The sequence below is a fragment of the Adiantum capillus-veneris genome, chromosome 27 (assembly GCF_014529385.1).
Source record: "Adiantum capillus-veneris isolate H3 chromosome 27, ASM1452938v2, whole genome shotgun sequence".
In the NCBI taxonomy this organism is placed as follows: Eukaryota; Viridiplantae; Streptophyta; class Polypodiopsida; order Polypodiales; family Pteridaceae; genus Adiantum; species Adiantum capillus-veneris.
The window spans coordinates 42,608,737-42,617,677 of NC_140957.1; the positions used below are offsets into that span (position 1 = coordinate 42,608,737).

The window sequence follows — 8,941 nt, forward strand, 5'->3', positions numbered from 1 at the left end:
CTAACAACCATTATCCTGTTTGAATGAAAGCTTCGAAGCACGAGCATATCTTCATGAGGATCAACCAGTGGTGCATGGCAACACACCATCCATGAGTGCATGCCGACGTAGATTGTCCCTCAGTTGTTGTGGCACTGATTATAGGGCATTGAGACGCAGTCTAATTCTCTCTCTCTCTCTCTCTCTCTCTCTCTCTCTCTCTCTCTCTCTCTCTCTCTCTCTCTCTCTCTCTCTCTCTCTCTCTCTCTCTCGTGTCGACCGCAGTTCAATAGCCAATCTTCAACCACCCCCCTCGTCATCATTGGCGCCCATAACATTTGCATGACGGTTTTCCACAATTCATGCAGCAGTCAAGAGAGAGAGATAGAAGCTGCAGACACACACACACTCTCAAGTTGCGGACTCGCTGTCTGCTACTGCAGTGGCCGCCACTGCATGGGCCACACTCTTTCTCTCTCTCTCTCTCTATCTCTCTTAGCCAGACGTGCAATAACCTGCCAACCAACAACTACACACACCCACAAAAAGGCATACAACGGCTAACTGACTTGCAGTAGAACGCATGCCGAGCAGCCAAAATAAAAATAAAAATAAATAAAAATAAAAATGGAGGGGTGTGGTTTCCTGGCCTGCATGGTGTCACCCAGCCACACAAATATCATGCAAAGGTGGCGAACGACCGTTTTCACAGATAGTTCTCTCTATCTCTCTCTCCCTCTCTCGTCTGTGGCTGTCATCAATGGAACTATTTGTTACCAGACTTTATCAGTCTCCACCACTACAGAGGCCGTCCATTTGTCCCACACTTTTGGGAGCTTTCCAGTCTGGGAGCGGCCCAAACCTTTTCAAAGGAATTGGATGGCAGCAAAGAGCACCCAGTAGGTACCAACTACTCAACCCCCTTCTCTCATGTCATCAGCCCCACCGCCATGCAAACTGTGGACGTCAAAGCACTGCCACCTTTTTTTTTAGGGCATGGTACGGCTTCGTTTCCCCTCCCAACTACTGGTTAAAACTGTTTCTTTTAGTGTCGCTCTTAGCTTTAGCTGCAGCTAAGAGAACCTCTTTCAATGTCTTCTACCGCTAGCTACATATCATGCAATCTCTCTCTCTCTCTCTCTCTCTCTCTCTCTCTCTCTCTCTCTCTCTCTCTCTCTCTCTCTCTCTCTCTCTCTCTCTCTCTCTCATCCACCACTCTTCGACGAGTTCCCTCCATGCAATAACGCGGCTAGTCGCCAACCAATTTTTTAATCTCCCCCTCTCTCTCACTGTTGCGACCTTGACACAGCAGAAAACAGGGCTGCTAGACCTGAGGGGGTGCATGAAACGGGCCATGAGCCGCATTGAAGGCTTCAGAACACAAGATGGAGCTTTGCGCAGCATCTTCTTAGAGAAGTTGGTAGTGTGACGTAAGCTGCCATCCGACAAGATGGTTGGTGTGGAGATGGAGAGACTAGAGAGCACGGCAGGAGAACTCAGGGCTTTCCGAGCACTGCAGGTGGGGATATGAGCATTGCAACAGTTGCACCATGCTACTGATAGCCGTTTTTTGGCTTTCCATAGTGGCCATAGTAAGCTACCTCACCCTATCAAATCACTCAAACACTATGGCTATCCCTACCATTTCACTATATATAGGCGTGTGTGAGTTAGGGAACTTTCCCCATATTTTCTTTAAAACCCTCAGCTAGCTAGTCACTGGGCTAGTTGAGCCAAAAAAATAAAAATTATAAGTATATTATGGCCCATTTGTGTGTAAATATTTCATTGTATATAGGGCCTAAATAAAAGGATTTTTCATAATTATTGTGGTATTTATTTAAATATTTCTACCTATGGTGTGTTATTTATGCTATGTACATTGACTCACCATTACCATATTTTTTCTTATCATTTTGCATACTCTTTATTCCATATAAAAAGAATTTCATGCAAGCTTCTCTTATTTTTGGTGTAACTCCATCCCAACAAAAATCCAAAAAAACTAGTTCTATTTATGTGTATATTTTTTTCACTATTGTGATTTTTTCCTTCCTACATATATTCTCTATTACTCTCATAAATTAAACCACCAAAAATATTCATCTTTTTATGGTAGACTTATAATGAGAGAGATTTATTTTGACCCCTTTATATTTTTCCACCTATATTATTTATATTTGACATGTACATATTTTTTAGACCCCTCAATATTTGATTTTCTTAGTTGTACTATTCACTTATATCATGATCTCAACAATATCTTCAATTATAGACCTACCAAATAAGGTCAAGGGTAGGTGGCATGCATACATGCACTATGGAGGGCTCACTCTTGGAGGTATTCAAAAGAATCATCCAAAGAAGGACCCCACAAGGACCTTGTGCAGTGGAAAAAAACGGTCGGTTTTGCTGAATTTTTAAAGTTCACTTGCTCTCCGAATTTGAAAAGGTGATACAAACAAAAGTTGTAGCTCGTGGGCTGAACTTTTGCCTCAAATTTTTTCATATTTTTTTGAGCTACGAGCTGTGAGCTATGATTTTACTAGTGGACCCCAATTTTCCCATGGTATGCAGCCACACTCTCTCTTCCACTTTATCATTTTCCTCTTTCACACACACTTCTCCACTCATCATCCCCACCTCTCTCACCCCTCCTCTCTGCACCCTACTCACCTTCTCCTCAACCTTGAAGAATAAGAGAAACCATGGTGAACTCATACCTCCCACACACAATTCCATTCCAAAATTGACCACCTAGTCTCATTTTTCCTCCTCCAATTTACCCATATCTATAAAAAAAAACCACAAAATTCAGCCTCTTCTCTTAAAAGACAGCATCATGGTGGTTGATTACTCAGCTTCAATTACCTTGTCTCTCAAGGAAGGTCAAGAGTGGAGAAAAAATGTACCGTCAAAGCTAGTGGACCGTCAACAAGCGTCAAAATTGGCCCTACTCAAGACACTTGGAGCATCAACCTTGTAAGAAATCCACCTTTTCTTACCTCTTAAGAGCTTTTCTTCCTTATTTGTATCCTACATGGATACTCCCATTGTAAATATCCAATTCCATTTGTAAATTAATACTAACTCTACTAACAGTAACCCACTATGAAAAGTCCTATCACCTCCATTTCTCTCCTCTCTCTTTCCCCACCAACTTCTTGATAATTCCAAGCAAAAGAAATTAGATAAATTGCTGGAAATCTAACCCAACCATGGTTAGAGGAGTAACCCTAGCCTTCAAAATTGCTATAAAAGGAGGGTGTAGCTAGCACAAAGGGGGAGCCATAAGCAAGAGCACTATGCTATAGCTTGAGAAGCCAAGCTCAACCTCTCTAGAAGGAGCTCTTGAGTGGAAGCTCATTGTCTTATGCATGTGCATGTGTTGTAATAGGGGATTAGCAAGGGAACTCTATGCCATTGTAAGAGAGAGAGTGATCATTCAATTGAGAGTAGGAAATCTATCATTTCTCCTACTAGTGTAAGCCCAACATTCGCTGAATCAAGGAGGGTGGATTTGGACTAAGCTTGGATACTTTGTCTCCCTTCCAACGTGAAGTAATGGACAACAATGATGCGTAAGTGTCTTGGTGTTTTTTTTGTTAAGTTCTTGATAGTTTGTCTCTGGTGTTGTCATCAATCTAGCCATAAATCCCACATACCGTAAGAGGGCGACAGGGTGGAGAGGACTCCCCTGGCCTTAAGACAGTGATTGGGGTGGCTTTTCTTGTGATGTGTTGTGGTGAAATTTACGCAAGCTATGTTGAACAAATACTAATCTCACTTTGATTTTTCATGATAGATTTGTAAGAAGGTATTAATGCAACAAGCACCCCCTCCCCCTTTCTCTCTCTTTCTTACATATATAATTGTGTTTGCTTGATCATTGCCGATACGTTTCAAAGCAGCCCGAGCACTATCTCTCTCTCTCTCTCTCTCTCTCTCTCTCTTACGCGTCCTAGTTCGCATCCAAAACTAGGTGGTGCCCCAAATTTGTGTAGGGTTAGGTTGCGGGTTTGTGTGTGTGTTTGTTGTTTTTCCAACCCCAACCCAATTGAGCAGCACGGGAGCCTTGAAGGGTGTCTAGAGGTTGCTCTTCTTGTTGCCCGCCCCGGACCGCCTCACTACTGTTGCATTATATGATGACGAGGATGAGGGAATGAGGCCGGCACAACACAAGGATGAGGACACGGAATTTAGCTGAGAAAGCTCTCAAGAAGTCAATGATCTCCCTCTGTGAATGTCTCCCTTTGTCTCATCTCCTCACAAGCCTGTCCTTGTTTCTGCGCACATAAACAACAACCCGACCTGAAGAATATCTGATCCTGATATCTCATGACTTTCGTCAGCGGTCCAAAGCCCTCTTTGGATAGACAATGAAATTGGACTCGTATACTGAATAATGACATATGTAATGTAACTCTATGTTTGGCTGTATATGGCACAACTGACAACTCCTAGCCTCTACTAATATTCCACCCCTCCCCTTGTGGTACTGATTATGGAAATTGTCGAGACAAGACATTTAACCTCATAATGGTTGACCACCCATAGTGACGTTGTTTTCTACGTCAAACACTTACTCTGTGATCCATCATCACATATCTACAAATCCTAACATCACGCAAGCTCCCTCATCACCATGCCATGACGTATTTGTATCGTTTGGCTTCCTCCTTATACAAGAGCAACCTGCCACATCCAACTTTGCTGCTATATATGCTTGCGAGTATACGCATTGGTCAGTGCTCGTAGCACTTGCAAGTTGCCTTGCGAATACGGCTTGTGTCCAATAAATACACCACTTGATCAAATCTACTTGATTGAATCTGTTGATCAGTTGATGTTATTTTAAATTTTATAGAAATTTTGAACAGCAAAACAATTCCTTGTTAAATTTAAGAGTAGTTTAATCACATATTAAATGTATGAACATTTTAAAGTCCATCAATGATAAAATTGATTCAAAGTTAGGATTGTTTGCCAATAAAAGCGAATGAAAGTATGCAGCTTTGACAATACCCAAGCAGATAATAAAAGTGTTATATAAATTTGTAGAATGGTTCGCACGGCTAATGTGAGTAGTGGATATTGGTCTCACGTCAAAGACTTACTAAACTTAATCAATAACTATTAGGGTTTAAAAAAAAACAAGAGGCCTCAAATTCACTCTGTAATTTGTACTATAGATAACTGATGTAAACTACCACCCACTTTTGGCATTAACACTTGTCTTTATAGGCCATTACAAAAATATTGGATTCATCATTCCAAGATCCTTACAGATCAATCTATTCGACGTAGATTCTCTTTAAACTTCAGTTTTCTCAATAAGGACTTTCAAGTGTTTATACATGCTTGCCTGCATCTAACACAAAATTATCTTAGTGCTTTGTCCTTGAGAATCCCTTTTGCAGTTGAAGCCCACTACAATGCTATCATATCAAAGGACCTTCAGGTATAAAATTTTTCATTGCATTTCAATCATATACTCTTACTAGGCTCTCTCTATCGTCTTTGATCTACTGTGATTCATAACTCATGTCTTAGATTAAAGTCAATTGTCAACACCTCTCGTAGCACATGATTCTCACATCCTTTACACTTTCTAGCAATCTTGTTCTCATTATATTTTCAATTGTTGGTGAAAGCTTTTAATTAGTACAAACTGGTACAAAATGTTCTATGCTCACACTCCTACTGTCAGCTTGCTCGGTGACCACATTTTGCAACTTCATCTAATTTTGGCTAGGATATATTGCATGCTCTTTCTACAATTCCTTGCATCGATCAACATTGTCAAATATTCTGCATTCTTAATTAGGGACTTAAAATTTGTTAGACTTCTCAAACCGTGAAGATTTTTTCGGTTTTCTCCTTTTCGAATAGCTCATTGTTACATTTTACTAGTTAATGTACATTAGTTCTGCTCCACACCATTATGTTTAGTTCGTTTACCACAAATTTAAGGAAATAAACATATCTGTCTTGCTTGACCATAATCAAATTATTTTTATCATGATCTTCATTTGTTTTTCGTTACATTTCTCTAACTCATGTAAGGATTCACAAAAACCTATCCAGACCATAATGCGAGGACATCAGATAAGTGATCTCTTTACTTTGCAAACTCATTTTTACACCTTTCGTACTAATCTCCTAACCATATTTTATCCGATTTTATGATACCCTCTTACACTACTAAGGTCATGCCCTCTAATTGTATTGAAAGAAATTTTGTTGAGATGATTTGCCAGTAAGCTATGCAGCTACTCATGCGAGCTAAGGTGCTCTACAATAGTGCACAACCATTTGTAAGTCCTTTGGTGATATACTTCACTATGATGTCGACAACGTAGTAGATATACTTTTTTATCCTTTATGTCATGTCTAGTCCATTGGTCACAAGCACACAGATTCGCCGGTTTAGGCAGTGTGTAAATACTCATCTTAGTGCAGACTCGCCGATTTAGGCAGCACATTGATAACTTGCAGATTCATGATTTTTAAACTTATACAAAATGCAAATTCGCCAGTTTAGGCAACATTAGTGCATATTCGCCGATTTAGGCAGCACGTCTTATTGGTGTACATTTGCCGATTTAGGCAACACCAATCACAAAATCATGCTGCAGTGGCTGGCGACCACTGTAACTGGTATGATTTTGTTACCCGGGTACATAATGACAGTGATTTGGATTTGGACTTATATTATGGAATTGGAATTGGTTTGGGATTTGGTATCTGATGATTACTTTATCATGGCAGTGTTTATATGATTTGGATTTGGACTTATATTATGGAATTGGAATTGGTTTGGGATTTGGTATCTATTGATTACTTTATCACGGCAGTGTTTATATGATGAGACTTGACATTATGAGATTGATGATGAGTGTAACTAATGATATCCTGATTCATCAGGGTATGACATATACCGCTTATTCTAGTGGTATGGGACACTAGAATAGGTAGTATGTGGATGACGGCAGGCATAAGCAACATTGTCTAATTTAATGTATTTTTTCTTTTACTATTTGATACAGATTTCTAATCATTGGTTTTGACAAGTATTGTTTGCAGATTTTTATCTTCGCAAACTGAGGACAGTTGCTTTCCAACGGAGAGGTATGCTATGGAATTGACATTTATTGCAACTGACAGGTGGAAAAGGATTGACCGAGCTAAGCTATTGCAAAAGGATATTATATTTGATTATTCAAGTGCTCTTTATGAGCTTTGGCCATTTATGACCGGCCGGCCAGTTTGTACTCACTTTGACCATTCAAGAATCTATAAATTAAATACGTGCAAGAGGGAAAGGGTCACTCTTGCATGGGGGGAGATTGCACCCAGTGTCTGCCTTATTCTTCTCTCGTCTCCACTTCTTCTCTCTCGCCGTGCCGGCGTAGCACTCCGCTCTAGGAGGTGTGCCTACACGTGCTCTCTTGCTCTGCCTCGCTCTCAGTCTCTCTCTCTCTCTCTCTGTTCGCAACGTCGTGGTTTATGTGCTATGGGAATCACCAGGTAGGCAAATTTGTTAGTTTATGCTAGATATTGTGTTATCTTGGGTATTTCGCAGGGCAGCCATGTTTCCATTTGTAGCAAAAGTAGCCATTGATTATTAGAAAGGCATTCCCCATGGTATTAAGAGAAGATATCTAACTCCTAACTTAGTCAGAGTGCTTGATTATGAAACCTAGACAAGGGATTATGACAACAAATTATGTAGAATCTAATGTTTAATCTAAGCAAATGTGTAAAATATTGTGCTACCTAAAGCAGACAAACATGGTTACAAAAACAAAGACAAGGGGCAATGCTAATGGTCAAGAAACACTTGTTTGTATTGATAATCGTGCTTGATTTGAAGAGTGAACGAGAGAAAGATTCTATGAAGTTCCAAATCCTAACAACAGCAACACGTTCCTGTACACACTAGAAAACACAAGGAATACGTCTAGGAGGCACCTCAGTGGGAAGAGGTACCAACCTTTATTGAACACAACATAAGGAACCATAACCTAATTATTTGCACTCCCCCTAGAGAGTCAAGGGAACAAGATATTATAGAGATGGGGAGGTAACCCTAAGACTAAACCCTTATCCTCATCATCGTTGAGAAAAACAAAGTCATCATCCGTGAGACCATACGTGCCATCCATGTAATCATGTAAATCTTCTTCATCATCAAAGGCACCAATGTTTACTAAGAAGGTCACTAGATGTCTATAGTCATCTTGGTCAAAAGGGTAGGCTGGTGCAATGGGAGAGACACTTTCTACTAAGTATGGATCAATCATGTTCAAGAGACGTATCAACCATTCTAACTCGTCAAAATTCCTCTCACATGCTAGCGTACCTACCAAATCCCATTCACAGGCAAGCACTGGAAAGACTATGTGAAACACTCGTGAAAAGTAAAGAGGATACCTCTCACCCAAGGTAGGAGTGGATGACTCTATCCTACTAGCCATATCTAAATACATAGATAGATGATGGTTAGAGTGCAAATATTATAAGGATCATGTGAAAAGGTGGTGTCCTTGTGCATAATGTGTTTTTATGATTTTGTGTCATATATAGAACTTGTAAGTTTCCAGATTATTGTTTGGTGGCTCTTGCTCTTTTACTTGTTTATCTTGTTCTTGTGAGTGTAAGGATTTATGTATACATTCCCTAAGATTGGGAGATTGAGAGGTCAGGGAAAAGAAGGTAAAGAGGGGAGTCAGTGAATGATGAATGTCAGCAAACACTCCCCCCTTCCTTGGGGTAGATCATGCCTTTTGGAATGATGTCGTCACCTTTTGAAACCAATTGTTCTAAGTTGTCATGGGTGAAGACTTTGACCAATAGTTTTCGACCACCCTAGACATTTCATCTAGTTGCAAGGGTGGTAAGGCACTCTCCCATGATTTTATTTGCAATGTTGTTGTAGGTGGTGAACTTACAACGAGAG

At 40.2% G+C, this 8,941-nt stretch overlaps 1 pseudogene; it reads right to left on the reverse strand.

Annotated features, from left to right (window-relative positions):
- Positions 1-7,758: 7,758 nt before the first annotated feature.
- Positions 7,759-8,459, reverse strand: LOC147421850 (uncharacterized; annotated as a pseudogene).
- Positions 8,460-8,941: the final 482 nt, after the last annotated feature.